The sequence below is a fragment of the Rattus norvegicus genome, chromosome 2, assembly GCF_036323735.1.
Source record: "Rattus norvegicus strain BN/NHsdMcwi chromosome 2, GRCr8, whole genome shotgun sequence".
NCBI lineage: Eukaryota > Metazoa > Chordata > Mammalia > Rodentia > Muridae > Rattus > Rattus norvegicus.
The window spans coordinates 218,537,538-218,558,582 of NC_086020.1; the positions used below are offsets into that span (position 1 = coordinate 218,537,538).

The 21,045-nt window shown below is 44.4% G+C and overlaps 1 protein-coding gene and 1 long non-coding RNA gene across 2 annotated transcripts in view; one reads left to right on the top strand and one right to left on the bottom strand.

The window, feature by feature from the left end:
* Ank2 (ankyrin 2) overlaps positions 1-21,045 on the bottom strand; it is a 575,860-nt gene that overhangs the window by 484,983 nt on the left and 69,832 nt on the right. The window lies entirely within an intron of this gene.
* LOC120101095 (uncharacterized) lies at positions 755-20,048 on the top strand. Its single transcript, XR_005501495.2, has 3 exons — positions 755-892; positions 1,240-1,478; positions 19,895-20,048. It is a non-coding gene; the product is annotated as an uncharacterized LOC120101095 (long non-coding RNA).

The following is a 21,045-nucleotide window of genomic DNA, read 5'->3' on the forward strand; positions in this document are numbered from 1 at the left end:
CATGCCAGTAACTGGAGGCCCACACTCAGGGCTCAGAGAAGGGCCGTAATGAGTCAGGATGCCAGTGCTGTGGGAGTGACCTCATCTGCAAAAGCCACCGCCACTGCCCAAACCACCTTGCAACACATCATCCATCTTCTGTAAAGAAGTTTATGCACAAGATCTGGAGAGGGGTGTGTGTGTGTGTGTGTGTGTGTGTGTGTGTGTGTGTGTGTGCGTGCATGTGTGCACACGCGCATGTGCAATGCGTGCTTTGAGCTAGTCATCACAGTATGCAGTATGGGTCATGGAAGGCCTTAGGGACATAACCATTAGACTTGGTGCAGGGTGAAGTTCTCATCCTGAGAGACCTCATCTCTCGTCCAAGCAAAATACACTTACAGACCCACACAGACAAATGGTCATGGGGGAAAACAAGAAAGCCTATTTGCGATGAATGCATTCGTGCAGAACCATTTACTTATCGCCTTATACATCACCGGACAGAAAAGGAGCCCATCAGAACAGGAAGGGGGCATGGATGCTTCTGTTTCTACTCCTGTGATAAGAAAAGAAGGTAATGGGGTTTTCAAGGCTCTTCCTCTCCCTGCCCCTGCGCTGAGGTCACAGAGACAGGCTGCCACACCCACATTTGATATGGGTGCTGGAGACCAGAACTAAGGCATTCGTCTTGCACAGCAAAAGCCTTCCCACGGAGCCATCTCCTCAGTTCCTTCTAATCTTAGTTTCTTTGAGACAAGGTTTTACCATGTAGCCCGGGCAGGTCCTCAACTCACAGCAACCTCTGTGCCTCGATCTTCGTTTTACCGGGGTTTCAAGTGGAAGGCTATTAACCAAACAGTGCTTTATCCTGATTTCATTACGGCACATTGAAATGAATACAAAATTTAAGGTAAGAAAATTCAAAGTCACTAAGGGCTTTTTGTTGTTGTTTGTTTGTTTGTTTGTTTGTTTGCAAGACAGGGTCTCTCTGTGTAGCCTTGGTTGTCTTGGAACTCACTCTGTATATGAGGCTGGCCTCAAACTCACAGAGATCTACCTGCCTCTACCTCCCGAGTGTGCCACAACCACCAAGCCATCATTAAGGTTTTAATAAAGCAAAAATCATAAAGCAAACAGGCAGAAGTAATCAAAAATGGATCTGCAGCAGATACTTCGAAACTGCTTCTGTTAAAGACCATTTGGGGCCACAGGTAATAACGGCAAGCCTTCATTTTATTTCTATTCCCTCTCATTTAGCTGAAGACACAGATTAACTCGTCATCCTAAGGCCATCATTGCTGTTGGATTCTCGGACAAAACCTGACAAGACACGTACCCTCCACGTGGGGGCAGATATCCTGGTGAGGCCACACCTGCAGCAAAGGTGGCCATCCCCTGAGAGCCACCTGCCCCCTCAGGTAGAGATTTCTTCAGAACACCTGCTGGACCAGTGCTGCAGTGACGTGGGGGACCACACACCGCCCAGGACTGCTTCAGTAAGCATAGCTGTCTTTAAAAACCTAATCCTCACATCAGCACCCTAAACTTAGAATTGGGGGGGGTCCCTAGATGTCTTTACGTCTTCCTCTCCCCAATGTGGCTGCATCAGGTAAATCTCCCTTCGTCTGCTTTTCACCACCATTATGCTGTTCCTCTCTTTAAATGAAATATGGGGATGGGTGGCCAAGCCTCATCTGTCATGGCTGCTGGAGGCCAGGAAAAAAATCCTAGCAGAAAAAAATTGCCCTCTTTATTGTAACTTCCTATGCATTAGGTCTCCTAATGCAGTTCAGGCCTATAGGTGGAAACCGTTCAAAAGCATTTGAATACCAAGCACCCTGGTATCATTTTTACTGACTTAAACCCCACACCCTCAGAGGCGCTACATAGTTTTTGATACTTTGTGCATAACATCAAGGAAGTTGGACCAGCCTAGATATTTAACAGAGATGAGTGGATAATGAAAAAGTAAGATGTATGCACAAGGAAATTTTACTCAGCTGTGAAGAAAACTAAAATGTTTCGGAAAGAGAACGGACTTGAAATACAGTATTAAGCAAGGAGACCCAGATTCAGAAACTCTCGAAAAACAAATACAGTGTGTCCTCTCTCATATGCAAATCTTAGCCTGTACTCTGTGTGTGTGTGTGTGTGTGTGTGTGTGTGTGTGTGTGTGTGTGTGTGTGTGTGTAGGAGTGGGGGTGGGGAGGTGTAAGGAAAGGAGACCAAGAGAAGGTAAAAATGGGTGATGGAGATGAGAAGTGAGCAAAAAAAAACACATGGGACATAGAAACAGAGGAAGGGGGCAAGAAAGGAAGGAAGACATTGGGCAAAGGTCACCAGTGAGGACCAGTCGGGGCTGAGTGAGGTGAGGCGGGAAGAGTCTTTGACAGAAAATTCCATAATGATGTCTAATGCCACATATGCTGATTTTAAATTTTTTAAAAATACCTTTAAATTGAAAAAGAACTGTGCGGCCATAGTCTAGACCTCACCTCCAGCACAGAGTGCCTCCAAGTCTTGCAGTTTCCCAGGTGATGAAGTGAAGCCAGCATTCTGTTCCTCCTCATAAGGCCCTTTCACACAACCCTGAGTTCATGCTAACGGGCTGACTGGAAGGCGAGAGACAACCACACACAGCTGCAGGTTGAGAGGCAAGGACACATGATTGACGCTGGACTCCTCTCGTCTCCTGGGAGTCGAGAGGAGCTGGAGCCTGACTAACCCACAGATGACCGGTGGTTTCGTCAGTCACTCGATGTTACAAGTCTCCTGAAAACCTCAAGGAGATGGTCCCAGTGGCTCATACCCATAATCCCAGCCATGGAAGGCTAAAGCAGGAGGCTTTCTGCAATTTGAAGCCACCATAGGCTAAATAGTAAACTGAAAGGGGCCCTGGGCTACAGAGACCCTTTCTCAAAACAAAAACCAAACCAAACAAAAACAAAAACCAAATAACTGTAAAGTGCACAATCAGGGGCTTCTGAGCTGACAGAAATATTCATATTCCACAAGAGGGAAGCCCTGGACTAAAGATTCTTCCTTACCTCAAATTACAAACTCTCCATTTAGGTTTTATTTGTGATCTTTCTCTCTCTCTCTCTCTCTCTCTCTCTCTCTCTCTCTCTCTCTCTCTCTCTCTCTCTCTCTGTGTGTGTGTGTGTGTGCGTGTGTGTGTGTGTGTGTGTGTGTGTGTGTGTGTGTGTATGTGTGAACATTGATATCTTGCCCATTAGTTTTCTACTTGCTTATGTTTTTACTTTATTTGTTTGGGTGTGGTGTGGTATGTGACTGCTCCTGAATACTTGCCATAGCATGTGTTGGGGGGGGGGGGTCAAAGAGAACCGGAGTTGGTTCTCTCCTTCTATCACGTGGGTTCCAGAGATCAAACTCCGGTTGTCCGGCTTGCGGCCCGCACCCTTACCCACCGAGCCATCTCACCAGCCCCACTCGGCTTTATAGTTTGAGACAGAGCCAGCCTATCGCAAACTTTGCCAGGTCAGCTAAAGTCGCTGAACAACAAGCCCCAAAAAGCCTCTTCACTCTGCTTCCCCAGATTTGGGGTTACAGGTATGTCCCAAAACCTGGCTTCCACCTGGGCCCTCTGGATCTGAGCTCCGGTCCTCAGGTTTTACAGGCGAGCACGTGACCGACTGAGCCAGCGCCCCAGCTCCCCTAATACTCTTTATAACAGGCCAGTAATGGTGGCTAAAGTACTTCCTTGGGCTCTGAGAGCTGCTGCAACAAATTAGCAAATGAAGGGAACCCCAGTTTAGAGCCAAACTGCACAGAAGTGTGGGTAGCCTGGAGACCCATTACTTGTGACTGGCTTATGGAATTGAGGGCAACTTTGAAGGGCTGAGCTCTTAACCTCTGGTGCCGGCATTAACTGTGCATAGTTAGTGTTATAGCTGAATTAAACATTCAGACAGCCAGTGGGAACCTGCAGAGAGATGGAGACGTTCTTGGTATGGAAAGCCCAGAGGTGCTGTGTGGACAGAAATCAATCACAGCTGTAGGAGGCTCACACAGTTTCTTCTCTATGCGGCTAATCTCCAGTACCGATCGGATGGAAATTAGGTGTCCCAAGGAACCTTATGGTGAATTCCACAGTCAAAGGCATCTTATTATCTTCTTAGGAGAAAATACTACATGCTTGGTACCATCCAAATCAATGGCTTAAGTATTACATATATACAATATGCCAAAATATTACATGTATGTAATATTTATATATATATAAATTAAATATGATAAGAAATCAATTATGCTGATAATTACATTTAAATTTCTACTTCTATTATATAAGTCATATGAATAAATGTTATTTAAATATGTATATCATAACTTTGACTCGATATATTATACCACACTTCACTCTTTTGTGGTATTGGGGACTGAAGGTGTCTCATGTGTGCTCGGCAAAACTTCGTCACTGAGTTACACATAGCTCAGCTGCCCTTTAGCTTGATTTTTTTATCCACTTTTATTTTATGTATATAGTGTTTTGTCTTCACATCTGCATGTGCATCAAATGTATACAGTGTCTGAGAACACCAGAAGATCCCATTGGACCACCTAGAACTGGAGTTATAGACAGTTATTGGAGGCTGTGTGGGTGCTGGGAATCAAACCTGGGACTTCGGTAAATGCAGTCAGTGCTCTAGCTCACTGAACCATCTCTCCAGCCTCACCCCCTCACTTTAACTGCAATGAACAAAGACAGAGTAATAAAAAACCAAGGGTTTGCATATTCATAATTGTTCTGGAGAAAGGCTAATTATTGAGCTAATATTTAAAACCATTTAAACTGCATATTTGTGCATGAGAAGTGTCTTTGGTTTGAATTTCTTGGGATTTTGATAAACGTTAATCTTATAAATTTAGTTAATTTTGGATGTTTAAAAACAATCTTTTTTAGGTATCATCCTGATTCAGTGATCTTTTGACATACTTCAAATGAGCTAAGTCACGTGGGAAATTAGTTCCACACACACAGAACGCTCATCCAGAACACTATTGGAGCGCATGATATGAAATTCACAAAGAATCAATAAAAAGGTTTTTAAAAAGTAGAGTTTACAAATGTTTAATACTCAAAAGCCTAATTATTATTGCTACTCAATAGCCCTAATTCATGCTGTGACCACTGTCATCTGGCCTCCGGTGACTGCTTCCTCTTGCTCTCCATACAGCAACAAAATGTAGGCTCTCCCTCCTGAGATCCTGCTAAGGTTTCCTTTCTCATTTAATCCCCTGCTGAGGTGCTTAAACTCTGTCAGTTAACCCTGTGCAGTTGTTTCCCAGGGAGCTTCCTTCTTCAGAAAGCAATGGGCTTAACCTTATTCTCTTTACTGAGTTACTGGTTGGTTGTTGTCGAGGTGTGTCTGTCTGTCTGTCTCTGTCTGTCTATGCACGCGCACACGTGCGTTTACGAGCTAGTGAGCAAGGGAGCGCAAGCTCGTGCATGCTCGCGTGCGTGGGTGAGCAGCAGTGCACATGTGGAGGTCAGAAGACAACTTTCTGCAGTGGCTTCTTCCCACTGTGGATTCCCGGAATCAAACTTAGGTCATCAGGTTAGCATGGCAACTGCTTCACCTGCTGGCTCGTCCCATCAGCCTGAGTTATCCCCATTTAGTGACTAAGTCATTTGTTAAAAAATATGTATTGGGGCAGGTGTGTGTGTGTGTGTGTGTGTGTGTGTGTGTGTGTGTGTGTGTGTGTGTGTGTGTGTGTACCAGAGGTGTCCAGAAGAGGGCGCTGGATCTCTTGAGGCTGGAATTACAGGAGATGGTAAGCTGACCCACTTGGGTGCTAGGAACCCAACTCCCATCTTCTGCAGTAGCAGTAAGCTCTCTTATCTTCTGAGCCAGCCCCTGATACTTGATTTTGTTATAATTAGTTAATTAGAATACAGTTCATTGGGATAGATTATCAGAAATTTGAGTTGTGTAATCAAAGAAAAAATCTTATTCAAATAAATTAGTGTCGGGGAAGGTGACAGAACTGCCTGGGACTTACCCTCCCAGCCTTCCTTGAAAGGTATGGCCTTGTGAGCAGAATTCTCTTTTACCTAATAGAAGCTTGTCTGTCCTAGTCAGCGTTCTACTGCTGTGAACAGACGCCAAGGTAATTCTTACGAGAGAAAGCATTTTATTGAGGGCTGGCTTACAGTTTCAAGGTTTAGTCCATTATCATCGTGATGGGGAACACACGGCACACAGGCAGACATGGTGCTGAAGAAACTTCTGAGAGTTCTACTGGGTCCTCAGGCAGCAGGAAGAGAGACTGGGCCTTTTGAAACCTCGAAGCCCACCCCCAGTGACACACTTCCTCCAACAAGGCCACACCCCCTAGTTCTTCTCAAGGAGTGCCACTCCCTGATAACTAAGCATTCGAATATTTGAATATATTAATAAGCCATTCTCATTCAAGCCACCACATTGCTTTAGGTGTCTTTCTTTTCCTGCATACAAGCTACATCACAGACTTGCCTGAGACAAGTTCCAATCACCTACATTTAGTACTGCACCCCGAACGGACAACAAAGCAGAGTCACCCTTCCAACATGAACCCCTGCCTCAGACTGCTGCATCAGGAACATATAACTGGGGGGCTTTTAACGACACTATTTCAGAACGCCTTTGTTAGTGTTTTGTTCGTGCTCCGTGTCACCCAGTACTAGAGCCTTGAGCTTGTGCCCCCTAACTTCATCGGATCCAAGAAAGAGAAATATCATAGAGTAGCTCTTGCTTTAATGGGTGCAAGAGAGGATTGGCCCATTCTGTCAGCCCTGGGCATCAAGCATCATTAGGTACCTGTGTGTATGAGATCTGTTCTCTCAGCAGTGGGCAGCCATCTCTAAGAGGCATTGGGACCTGTGTATGTGCGATCAATTCACTGCCTCTTCTTAGTGCTGAGGCATGCTTCTTTGCTTTCAAAGAAAATCTAACTTCATAAAGGAAAGATAGTTCCATTTTCTTGTCATTCTTCTTATTGATTGGTGTCTTAGTTAGGGTTTTACTGCTAAGTTGACTAAGGCAACTCTTGCAAGGACAACATTTAATGGGGGCTGCCTTACAGGTTCAGAGGTTCAGTCCATTATCATCCAGGCAGGCACGGTGCAGGAGGAGGTGAGAATTCTACATCTTCATCTGAAGGCTGCTAGCAGAATACTGATTTCCAGGCAGCTGGGTCTAGGCTATTATAGCCCATGCCCACTGTGACACATCTACTCAAAAAAGGCCACACACTCCCTGGGCCGAGCATATACAAACCATCACAAATGATAGGCCATCCTATGACAATTGTTTATATTTTTATTTTTATTGGATTTTTAACACATTTCTTGTCTAGTCTGTTGAATCTGTCAATCTTTCCTTTTAGAAAAGAGTGTTGAAATATCTTATTATTATCAGCTGTAATCTTTACAGTGTAAGTTCTTCTACTAAAAACTGTCCGGGAGCTCAGATTTTAAACTCAAAATACCACTCTTTACTAAAAATAACTAGGGCTCTTTAGGGAAAGGCTGGCTTCAGATCCAAGACACAGTCTCTATAAGACAAGCTTAGCTGATGTTTTCTACCAAAAAGCAAGGAAATCATCCAGAGCACTGAGGGGAGGGCAAAGGTCAAAAGTATCACCTTAGAAAGGTCCCCAAAGTCAGCTTTATCACAGCATCTGATGCAGGTACTGTGAAGTCCTTCAAAAGGCCACACAAAACAAATTAAAATAGCATTTTCTTCTCTGCCAGGCCTGTAGTCAGAGCATGGCTCAGAAGGTAAGCTGATTTCAACTGGCTATCAATTAGGTACCTCAGAGCAGGTGTACATGTATGTGCGTTCACAAACACATGTGCCTATGTAGGCGTAGAGCTATGTGTGTGCACCTATACAGAAGGCAACATTAGATGTCTTCCTCGGTCACTCTTTTTGTTTTTTGAGACAGTATCTCCCTGAACCTAGAGTTTTCTAATTCAGCTACTTCAAGCTCAAGCAACCTCCAGTCTCAGCCTCCTCAGCCCTGAGCCAGCCAGATGGCGAGCTGCTGGGCTGACATTTCCATGTGCTGGAAATCAAACTCAGGTCACCAAGCTTTCACCCCTTGCACCTTACCAACTACACCATCTCCCCAGCCCTAGCAGAGGCTAGAAGATGTAGAGGATGATACATAGCCATTTCTCTGAAGATCAGTGCTGGCTCCATATACTCTCTTCCACCACAATGGCGTTAGTGGTTGGGTTTCACAAAAAGCCTGCTCCCAAGAGGGCGTCTGTAAGAAGGGATGGGGAAAGTGTCGATGTTACAGCATAGGAACATATGGGACATACATATTGATGCAGTCTGCTTTGCCAAATGCAATCTGTCACAGCAGCACAAAGAAATTATAACTGATTGTCTTGCTAAAGTACAGAAGAATTTTAATGATAATCAATACAGAGGGAACAAAACCCATAGAGCCCACTAACGCAGGTGACTATCATACCAACTCTTTACTCAAAAAAACTAGTAAAAGAAAGAGATTAGTATTTAGTCTAGTTGTCTCCTGAGAACGCCATTTCAGAGCAGCAAATAACTCCAGGTTATGAGGGGAATTCTAGCAGGGAATCCTAGCCAATGAAAGCAAAATGTCCGGAAAAATCAAGGAAAACAATCAACAACTACAACTCATCATGAAAGAATTACTACAGATAAGAGTCAGCAATGGTGGGCTGGAGAGATGGCTCAGTGGTTAAGAGCACTGACTGCTCTTCCAGAGGTCCCAAGTTCAATCCTCAGCAACCACATGGGGATTGTAATAGGACCTGATGCCCTCTTCCAGTGTGTCTGAAGACAGCTACAATGTACTCATATACATAAAATAAATAAATATTTTTTTAAAAAAGAATCAGCATAGTAACAAAAGAATAGAACGGAAGGTTAGTAAGTCAAGAGAAGACTGATCTGAATAAAGAAGAAACGTCATAACTTTATAATAGACAGCTATCGCCATTCCAAGGGCCAGCCTCAGTATTATATTATAAAAATACCACAACTCATATTGCACACCTCCTTATATGCTAGAACATGATAGTCACAGCACTGTTTGCAAATTCCTTTGGGGAAGGGGAATGGTCTGTGTATATACATATTCATGTGTATGCACATCTGTAGGGAATGCGTCTGTGCATGTCTGGGAGGTCATAGGTCAACATCAGTCTACCCCCCCTCTTTTTTTTTGGAAACATTTAACCTGGAGGTCATTGCTCCCACTAGCTGGGCTGGCAAGAATCCCCAGAAATCCTCCTGTCTCTCCCATCCCTAAGCACTAGGATTATAGGTATGTGCTGCCACACATATCTTCTACATGAGCACTGGAAACCCAAACGTGAGTCCTCACGATTGCATCTGTGCAGTTTTCCCTTGATTCTGGTTCTTTGAGACAGAGTCTTATTTAGCTCAGGATGACCTCAAACTCACTATACAACTGAAGATAACCTTGAACTCCTGGTCCTTCTGCCTCTACCTCCCATATGTGCGATTGTTTGTTTCAAAGCAGGGATTTTGAGACAGGGATTAACTGTGTGGTGCTGGCTGTCCTAGAACTCAGTACACAGACCAGATTGACCTCCAACTCTCAGATAGCCACCTACCTCTGCCTCCTGAGTGCTGGTATTAAAGGCATGCAATGCCATGCCTAACTCCATGTGTGGAATTGTAAGTATGCACCACCACATATAGCTTCACCCATGACTTTCCTTTTTTTAAAGATTATTTATTTTGACTTTATGTGTTTTGCTTCTGTGTATGTATGTGCACCACATGTGTAGAATGATCTCAGGGGCCAGAAGAGAGCACTGGATTCACTGGAACTGAAGTTATAGGTGTTTGTGAGCCACCATGTGGATAATATAACCAAACCCAAGTCTTCTTGAAGAGCAGCCAGGGCTCTTAATGGCTAAGCTTTCTCTTCAGTCCCACCTATGACATTCTTAAGGAGAATATTTTGACATGATTTGGTCATAATTTTGGATCAAAAATTCTATTCTGGGCTGGAGAGATGGCTCAGTGGTTAAGAGCTCTGACTGCTCTTCCAGAGGTCCTGAGTTCAATTCCCAGCAACCACATGGTGGCTCACAACCATCTGTAAAGAGATCTGGTGCCCTCTTCTGGTGTATCTGAAGACAGCTACAGTGTACTTATATATAATAAATGAATAAATCTTTAAAAAAAATTCTATTCTACAAGAAATATGGTATGAAGTTAACTAAATTTAAATGACAGCCAGAAGCAGCAATCAATCATAAATCTAGAAGGCAGAAGTCTACCAGAAAACGGGCCCAGTCTCTTCAACAAAAATTAGGATAGACAAAAGGAGGGAAGAAAAAAAGAGAAAGTGGGATGGAGGGAGGGATAGTGAATGGGAGGGAGGGAGAGTGGGAGGGAGGGACAGTGGTAAGGATAGAGGGACAATGGGAGGGAGAGAGGGAGGGGTGGGAAAGAAAGAGTGGAGGAGAGAGACAGTGGGTGGGAGGAAGAGTGGGAGGAAGGGAGGGAGAGAGGGAAGGAGGGAGAGTGGGAGATGGTAGGAGGGAGGGAGGGAGGGTGGGAGAGAAAGAAGGAAGGAGGGAGAGGAAACATGGGAAGGAGGGGGAGAGGGAGGGAAGGAAGGGGGAACATCAAAAACCAAAGTTTCTCAGTGAGATGAAGTTTGGGAATAGGAGTCACTTAACGGATCCTAGTTTGAGCAACTTTGTTTAAAAACCACAATTTGAAAACAGCTGAGAAAATCTGAATGTCTGCTGCATATTAGAAGGTATCAGAGATGTGCAATTGTCTGAGGGAATAATGATAACAGTGGTAAGCTTAATGAGAGAAACAGCCTCATTGTAGAGATTCAAGGGAAGAGGTAAAGAATGCAGGAAGAATAGCATGACTGTAATTTACTCCCAAGATACCTTCAAAAGAAAATAGGAAGTTGGGCAGAGAGATTGTCCTAGTTAGGATTTCTATCACTGTGATGACCAAAAAGTAAGCTGGGGAGGAAAGGGTTTATTCATCTTACATTTCTGTACTGCTGCACATCACTGAAGGAAGTCAGGACAGAAACTCACACAGGGCAGGAACCCAGAGGCAGGATCTGATGCAGAGGCCATGGAGGGGTGCTACTCGCTGGCTTGTTCCTCATGATTTGCTCAGCCTGTCTTCCTATAGAACCCAGGACCACCAGCCCTGGGATGACACCACCCAAGCATGGACTGAGACCTCCCACATCGATCACTAATTGGGAAAATGCCCTACAGCTGGCTCTCAAGGAGGCATTTTCTCAACTGAGGCTCCTTCCTCTCTGATGGCTAACACACAAAACCAGTCAATACAGTGATGCTTACCCAGGTGAGGTGGGAAAGTGCTAGCATGGGCTACATCATGAGTTTAAGTTCAAGTCTACCCTGGGATACATAATTAGTAAATCCTTTCCCAAAAAGCAAACCAAGAGAAAGAAAGGGATTGAAGGAGAAAGGGAATATGGCAATATGCTAATAATTGCCAAACTACATATAGACTCTATAGGCACCTGAATATTAAGCTGTTTTCATAGCTGAATGTTCTATACAATGAACAAAACATTATCCCCAAATTTATATTTCCCTAAATATGCACTCCTAATTTTCTTTCTAATTATTATGGCTTAACTTTAAAATAAAATTTGAAGCAATGGCTTAATAATTAAAAGGACCAGGTTCAATTCCCAGCATCCACGGGACAACTCACAACTATCATTCCCACCCTAGAAGATCCAACACCTTCATATAGACATACATGCAGGTAAAACAACAATTTACATAAAATAAAAATAAATATTAAGGGCAAGACCTTTAATTCTAGCATTTGGGAGGCAAAGGCAGGTGGATCTCAAGAGTTTGAGGACAGCCTAGTCTACAAATAGAGTTCCAGGACAGCCAGGGCTACACAGAGAAATCCTATCTCAAAAAAAAAAAAAGGAAGAAGGAAGAGGACGAGGAGGATGAAGAGGAGGAGGGAGAGGAGGAGGAGGAGGGAGAGGAGGAGGAGAAAGAGAAGAGGAAGAAGAAGAAGAAGAAGAAGAAGAAGAAGAAGAAGAAGAAGAAGAAGAAGAAGAAGAAGAAGATGATGATGATGATGATGATGATGATGATGATGATGATGATGATGATTTAGTGACTTGGAATAGTTCTGAAGTTATTTTCCCTCTCACCAGTTGTCTAGGCAATTTATTAAATAATCCCTCTGTTTTCCCCTTGCTAGCCCTTCTTAAATTATTCATGTGTCAGAGTCCACTTCAGTTTTCAAAGCCATCATTAGCTATTTATTTCCTAAGTAATATTTGGAGCCTCCCCGATGTCCCCTCAAAATCACATAGCCCTTCCTTCCTTCCTTGTTTTTAGCTGTTGTTGTTAAAACAAAATTGGGGGAGCATCGTCTCTGCGATCCTGAAAGCCTGGTCTTTATTTTCTCTTTATCGTGGGTTGCAGTTTGGTCCTTTCAAATCCCCCAGTCCCACTGGTGTTCTTCCTGCTGTCCTATGTGACAAGAAGTTGTGTACTCCTTCTCCTACACAAGACAGAAGGGAGCAATTTCACGGCCAGGGTTCCTGCTGGTACTTCCCACTGACCGGGCCTCCCTTTATTATCCCATTCACCACTTCCAAATGGGCTCCATTTTCTCCATTTACTTTTCAAATGGATGTGTGTGTGTGTGGTCCCAGACCCAAAAAAATAACAAGAAAAAAAAATCCCTCAAATTATTATTTCCTTCTTCTGGATGCTCAGTTCCTGCTACTGCAGTCTACGTCCGTCTCCGCTTGCCTTGGCAGCACTCAGCGCCTCTGGTCACTCCGAATCTGCAGTCACCGAAATCACCAGGTTCACTCTTAAACAGTCCTTTGATTTCTCAAGGGAAAAAATGGGCATTTAAGTGCTGAACCTTATCTCTTCCACATACATGTTTGGCTCTCCGGATCCTCATGAAAGGCTTGTCTGATTCTTACTCCAATTCTATTCCAAGGGCAATTAAAACGTAGTCATCCACACATTTAATAATCGCATCCCTCTTGGGCCTCACCCATAAGAATGGACACAGAGTAAAGGGCCAATCTCTGTGATGTGAGATCAAACGTCACCTTAGCGGTGAGATTGAATGCTGCCTTCTACGGGGTGTTCTTCTGATGGCCTCGTCGTGATTCCGAGAGCAGAAACTGGCAGCAAACCCTGTCCAGAGCTCATGGGAACTCTCCGTTTTCATCAAACGGGACAGTGAGAATTTACACTTCATCTTCCATGGGGAAAATACGAATTCTGTAAGCGTCATCCTTGAGGTCCTCTGTCACTCCAGGTCTTCACCAGGCTCCCTGGATGCGAGTCTTGTTTGCCTCTGCTTTAATCCACGTGGAACTGTCCCATCTCTCTTCAGTCCCTCGACTCCTGTGGAAAGATGTAGCATCTCGAAGGACAGCACTCTGACACTCTGCACACACATCCCAGGCGTCGGCAACAGATCCCAGGACAGTACCACCAAAGGTGGACTCTTAAGCAGAGCGCTGTTTTAAAACTGTAGCTGTAGGAGCTACAAGATGGGCATAGGAGATGAATACATGGGCACTGTGCTCAATTCTCAACTGCTGAATACAGTTGGGGGTATCAGGGTTTATAAACTTACCATGAGATTCTGTCATCTCCCTAAGCCAATATAGTGTCTAACTGTATCCTTAGTATTTATTAAAACTTATCTTTCTACCCACAGGTAAGTGTGGGTCTCACCACTTAGCAAAGAAGACCCCTCTTGCAACAGATGGAGATTATTACAGAAATCCACAACTGGTTAACACTCAGGGAACAGGGGACTATATGTTGCCCAACTCCAACTACTACATCGGTAACACAATGCTTACATCCATGTGTCAGGGAGAAAAATCATGGATGATGGGACAGAAAGATTGTAAGAGACCAGGACACCTGCCTCTACATCATGTCCCTTAGACTCGACAGTGAAAAAGCAGCTACGAAATCTCAACAATGCGGCTACCTAAACAAGGCTGGCATTTGCTGCGGGCAGGGGACATTGCACACGGACCCACCCTACATGAAGAGCTACAGGTGGTCAATGGATACCGCAAATGGAAGAATTAATTTCTTCTAATCCTGGGTGGTCAGTCCTGGACAATATACAAGCAATGTTTTAAATGGATCCAGTGTGATGCATGCATGAACACACACACACACACACACACACACACACACACACACCAACAACAACAACAACAAAACAACAACAACAATTAATGAAAAAAGTAGCACTAATAAGGCGACCATGAATTTGGAAAGGAGGACACAGAAGAAGTATAAGGGAGGGGAGGTATGCTAGTGTTGTAGTTGCAATGTTTACACACGATATTCTGAAAAAAAATAAATTTAAAAAAGATTAAAGCTGAAGGCATGACTCAGCAGTTAAAAACCACTTGTTGCTCTCGCAGAGGACCTGGGTTTGGTTCTCAGCACCCACAGAGCAGCTCACAAACCAACTGCAACTTCAGTTCCAAGGGATCCTAAACCACCTTCTGGCTTCTTCAGGCTCTTGAATGCCACCAGGTGCACAGAAACACACACAAGCACACACAAGCTCACACACATATTACATAAAAATAATAAAGAAAATATCATGTAACTTATTTATTCACCAAGTGTAATGGTTTGAATATGGTTGGCCCAGGGACTGGCACCATTAGGAGGTGTGGCCTTGTTGGAGTGGGTGTGGCCTTGTTGGAGTAGGTGTGGCCTTGTTGGAGTAGGTGGGGCCTTGTTGGAGTAGGTGTGGCCTTGTTGGAGTAGGTGTGGCCTTGTTGGAGTAGGTGTGGCCTTGTTGGAGAAAGTGTGTCACTGTGGGGGTGGGCTTTGAGACCCTTCCCCTAGCTGCCTGGAAGAAAGCAGTTTTCTCCTGTTGGCCTTTAGAACAAGATGTAGAACTCTCAGCTCCTTCTCCAGCGCCATACCTTTCTGGACACTGCCATGCGTCCTGCCCTGATGATAATGGACTGAACCTTTAAACTTATAATCCAGCCCCAATTAAATGATGTTCTTTATAAGAGTTGCCTTGGTCATGGTGTCTCTTTACAGTAATGGAAACCCTAACTAAAACACCAGTATTCATTACTAAACACCATGCTAAATAATAATACAGAGATGGTTAGAAGCTGCTCTCTAAGAGCCTTGCCCTATTAAGTTTGATTTTCAGATAAATATCAGATACTACATCTTCATCAAGGAATATAATGCTTAAGGTATTTACTCTCATACATTTAAGCAGGGCAGAGGAACGGCAAGAGTTTCACTGGATGGAAAGCACCATAACACCTGCAGTTCCTCCAGGAGCAGCCAGCATTCTAAAGCTTTTAACCACATCATTTTAGTCTAAAAACGAAACCAAACGAAATAGAACAAAACAACAACAAAAATGAAGACAGTATCTTCAAGTCTGCATTAATCAATCCTTATTTATATCTTTCCCTCCTGTTTAAGTCAGATCTCCCTCTCACCGATTTTATAAGGCATTTGTCTCTTAAGAGCCCACCATAATCTAATATAATTTCCCCATCCTAAGATCCTTAACTCATCTACAAAGACCCCTTTTACAAAGTCACTATGTATTCCCAGGAATTAGGGTCTGAAAGCATTGTGGACATTTTTAAGCCTGCTGTGGTGCTAGAAAAAAAAAATGTACTAGAAAGTTTGAGAGAAGCAAAGTTGGAGCTGGCGTGCAGCTGGACAGGAAGTAACAGGAGGGCAGGTGTCAAGAAAGGGCTCCTAGATCCGTGGTCAGGAGCTTACACCCCGCACTGACAGAACAGAGACACAGGAAGTCGGAGAGCAGAGCACGGGAAGATGCCGCTCTAACAACCCCTCCAGCCCACACCAAAGAGAACCGGTTTAACCTCAGGGACTGGCTGTGTAACCTCAGGGACTCGCTGAGACAAACAAGAGGCAGCTACAGGATGGAGGAAAGTACAGGCATGTGACTCCCCTACGCCACTGAGGACTGGGGACTACTGCGGCAGTCACGGACCCTTGACCCTGAGCCTGCTTGCGGTTCCACATGGGCTGCACTGCCCTTCCGGTTCCCAACTGCCTAAAGAAGTTTATTTGCTGGGAGGAAGTGACCGTGTGAGGGGACAGTGTGGCAGAAAAGGGAGTAAAGAGCAGAGCACAAAGACATACATAGGAAATGTCTGAACCCCCCTTTGTACGCTAAACTTTTTTGGGTTTTTTTTATTATTCTTTATTTATTTCCTTACTGGACCAGGTATGGTGGTATATACCAGAACCTGAAGATGAAGACAAAATGAGTGGCAATTAAGCCATCCTCGGAGCTGGAAAGGTGGCTCAGTGGTTGAGAACACTGGCTGCTCTTCCAGAGGTCCTGGGTTCAATTCCCAGCAACCACATAGCAGCTCACACCTGACTGTAACTCCAGTCCCCTGACACCCTTACACAGACATACACGCGGGTAAAACACAGATGCACATAAATCACTAAAATATTCTCAAAAAAAATAAAACAAAAAGTAGAGAATTTCTTTAATCCCGCCATTGTGGGTGCAGAGGCAGGTGGATCTCTATGAATTTGAGACGCCCACCTGTCAGAGGTTAAGAGCACTAGCTGCTCTTCCAGAGAACCTGAGTTCAAGACCCAGCAGCACATGGTGGCTCACAACCATCTGGAATAGGGTCGGATGCCCTCTTCTGGTGTGTCTGAAGACAGTGACAGTGTACTCACATACATAAAAAAAAATAAAAATAAAAAAAGATTTGCCATGGTCATGGTGTCTCTTCACAGCAATAGAACACTAAGACAGTACATCCACAACTTCCTCTAAGCTCTCCTTAAGTCTCCACCCCATCAGCTTCCTTGGTTCACACATTGGTCACCCAGGACCCTGAGTTTTAATGATCTAAAATACATACAAACGTCTCCCGGTTCCTAGAAGAACTAGGATGTGATCTTCTGGGCTTCTGCCTTGAAGCCACCCCACCCCACTCTGCTTCCACATTTATCCTTACAGAGCTCCAGCTTCATCACGATACATATACCCTTTATCCAAACTCTTTACGGAGTCTCCATTAGTCTCACACAACCCAAGGAAGGCCTAGAATATGCCACAGAGAGCTCCTGCTGTCTCTCTCTCCGGCCACCTCTCCCCTCCCCCTCCAGCCTTTCCAACCTCATATCACAGGTATTTTTGATTCCCTGAACACTGCATCCTGTGTCAGAACTCGCCTCCTACTGAGAATGGGTTTCCTTTCTTCCATCAGTCCTCAACTCTAAGACTTAACTTACCAGTTCTTTTGCAATGCCTCCCCTTATCCTCCTAGTGTGAATGGTCTCTTCTACAGACCAACACAGCCTTCTGTTTCTTCTGTTGTTATAATACTTAGCGAGATGCTAGATGCCTCAGGGGCAAGGGTGAGGGGCTAACTCAGGATCCATTCACCATCTCACTATCTGGACCCAGTAGAGTCCTGGAGACATCATAGGATCCCGATAAATAATTGCTAACTCAGTCTTGTTTAACGTAGATCTGAGTAACATGGTAGTATACATTTATGCTCGAGAGCAAGGTTCAGTATAGGGTTTAAATGTCGTGAACAGCACAACAGCATCATTATCTGAAGCACTTGCTGACCATTAAAGACTGATCTGCATTTTAAACGCAGGAATCCCATAGAAAAATATGCACAGATTCTACAAGGAAAGACCAGGTTATGGTTCAGTGGTAAGTGTATGTGGCCCTCATTCTAAATCTGTACACAAAGCAGTAAGGTCACTGTACCTGTCCTACGTGTTTCTGTCAAGACCTCTGCCAAAATGGTCCTCAGCTTTGCAAGTTCAAAGCACTCGGTTTTATTATTTTGTTCAAAGGTGAGAAGTTAGCAATACTGACTCTCTATTCTCTATGGCAGTCTGTCATCTGGTCACAGAATACAAAAAAGAAAAGAAAAGAAAAGAAAAAGAAAAAGAAAAAATTTAAGCGAGCATTTCTCAGTTCCCCCAGGACGCCAGGTAACTAACACCATTTCGTTACTGACAGTACATGCATTAGAGCCATGGGGCTACTCCACCCCCAGACCATCAGTAAACTCCTGTGAGACACACACATGCCCTCTCTAGAACATGTGGCCACCCACACAAACACCAGTAAAACCAGAACCCCTCCTCACTGCAACCTGTCGCCCGCATTAAAAACTGTGAGCTTCACAGATTTAAAGGACACTTGACCTGAGCTACCATATCCTCCTGGTCCAGACTTCCTCTTTTGAGCTCGGACTGAACTGACTGGCAGAACAGACTATGTTTAGCTTGACTCCTAATAATTAACCTCACCCCTGGCACATGCTCCAATTCACCACAGATTGACAGAGGAAATGCATTAGTTAGTTCTAGCCTGTTATTTTCACTTTCTCTCTCTCTCTCTCTCTCTCTCTCTCTCTCTCGCTCTCTCAAGATTTACTTATTTATCAAGTAAATAAGATGTATTTACTTATTTAGCAAGAATTACACACACACACACACACACACACACACACACACACACACACACACACACACAGAGTATTCTGTCTGAATGTATGCCTGCAGGCCAGAAGAGGGCATCAAATCTCATTACAGATGGCTGGGAGCCACCATGTGGTTGCTGGAATTGAACTTAGGACCTCCGGATGAGCAGACAGTGCTTTTAACCTTTAAGCCATCTCTTCAGCCAGTTCCTTTCTTTTTGATAATTGCAAAATGTGATGGCTTATTCCTTTCTTTTTTAAGTTTTATTTATTTATAAGCTTGTGGGTGTTTTGCCTACATGTATGTCTATGCACCATATGCATGCCTGATGCCAAAGGAGGCCAGAAGAGGGCATCAGATCCCCTGGGGCTGAAATTACAAACAGTTCTAAGTTGCCATGTGGGTGCTAGCAATTGAAATCAGATCCTCTAGAAGAGTATCCAGTGCTCTTCATTACCGAGTCATCTCTCCAGCACCTTTCTCTTTTTGAACATGTATGTGTGTGTGTGTGTGTGTGTGTGAGAGAGAGAGAGAGAGAGAGAGAGAAACAGAGAGAGAGAGAGAGAGACAGAGAGAGAGAGAGAGAGAGAGAGAGAGAGAGAGAGAATATACATAAATACATATGTGTGTTTGTGTGAGAAAGAGATGTGATTTCACTGTATAACCCTGGCTAACCTGGAACTCAATATATGGATCAATGTGGCCTTGACTTCACAGACATTCCCCTGCCTCTGCCTCCCAAGAGCTTTGGAATTAAGGACATTGGTACATGGGGTTGTTTGCTTGCTTGCTTGCTTGCTTGCTTGCTTGCTTGCTTGCTTGCTTGCTTGCTTGCTTGCTTGCTTGCTTGTGAGAGATGGTGTTTCAAGACAGGGTTTCTTTGTGTACCCCTGACTGTCTTGGAACTAGCTCTATAGACCAGGTGGCCTAGAACTCAGAGATCTGCCTGCCTCTGGCTTTAGAGTGGTGGTTTTAAAGGCATGAGCCACCACCACCCAACCCATGAATTTAGATAGATAGATAGATAGATAGATAGATAGATAGATAGATAGATAGATATATAATTTTATATCTATGAGGGTTTTGTCTGCATGTGTATGTGTGCACTTCAGGAGTACCTAGTACTCACAACAGGCAGAAAGGGCCTGTCCGATCTAGGGTTACTATGGCTGTGATGAGACACCATGACCAAAAACAAGGTAAGGAGGAAAGGGTTTATTTGGTTTACACTTCCACATCACAGTCCACCAGGACTGGAACTCAACCCGGGCAGGAACCTGGATACGAGAGCTGATCCAGAGATCATGGAGCGGTGCTGCTTACTGGCTTGTTCTGTCTGCTTTTTTATAGAACCCAGGACTACCACACCAGAGACAGCTCCACTCACATTGGGCCAGGCCTTCCCCGACCAACCACTAATCAAGAAAATCTCCAGTACTCTTGCCTGCACCTGAGCTGATGGAGGATTTTTTTTTTCAATAGAAGCTTCTTCCTCTTTAATGACTCTAACTTGTGTTAAGGTGGTATAAAACTAGCCAGCACAAGGCCTGACACTGGGGTTACATGTGGTGTGATCCCCTGACACTGGGGATACATATGCTGTGATCCCCTGACACTGGGGTTACATATGCTTGTGGGCACTATTGGTGCTAGAAACTGAACTCAGGGCCTCTACAAGAACACTAGGAGCTCAAACCACTGGACTTGTCCTACAGAGTACATCATCCACTCATTAGACAGGAACCAACCACTATATGTGCTAGTCCAGCCGCTGAGACAGGGCTCTGCCAGATGCCACATTATGTGTTCTTTAGAATTATTCACAGCTTTAACACATTAGGGTAGGCACTGTGGAAAGGAAGTCTCACACAGCAAAATGACCACTGTTAGTGAGGAGGGCGGAAAGAAACTGCAACTTGGACTCAATTTCCAAGATTTCAAAAAAGAATTATGTTCAGAAAAAAAAAACCCTAAAGTGAGGAGCAGTGAGTGAGGAGCAGTGAGTGAGGAGCAGTGGCTCACACAGTCTTCAGGTACACACCAGAGGCCGGTAGATTGTCATGAGACTGAGGTCAAGCTGGACACTGTAGTGAGTTCCAAGCTGGGGTATAGACGGTCCTAGTCTGAAAACTAAAATCAGGGGCTGGAGAGAGATGGCTCAGCGGTTAAGAGCACTGGCTGCTCTTCCAGAGGTCCTGAGTTCAATTCCCAGCAACCACATGGTGGCTCACAACCATCTATAGCGTGATCTGACGCCCTCTTCTGGCATTTTGGTGTACATGTAGGTAGAGCACTCATACAATTAAAAGTGACCATGTCATATGACCTAACAGTTCACTAGGTATACACTCTAAAGAACTGTAGGTAGGGATCCAAACGCACACATCCTCCCATGCCCACAGTGGCATTATGCAAAACAAGCTATGAACGAAGCAATTCAACTGCTATTGCACAGATGAAAATTTCACGTGCTGGGGCTGGAGAGGAAGCTCGGTGGCTAA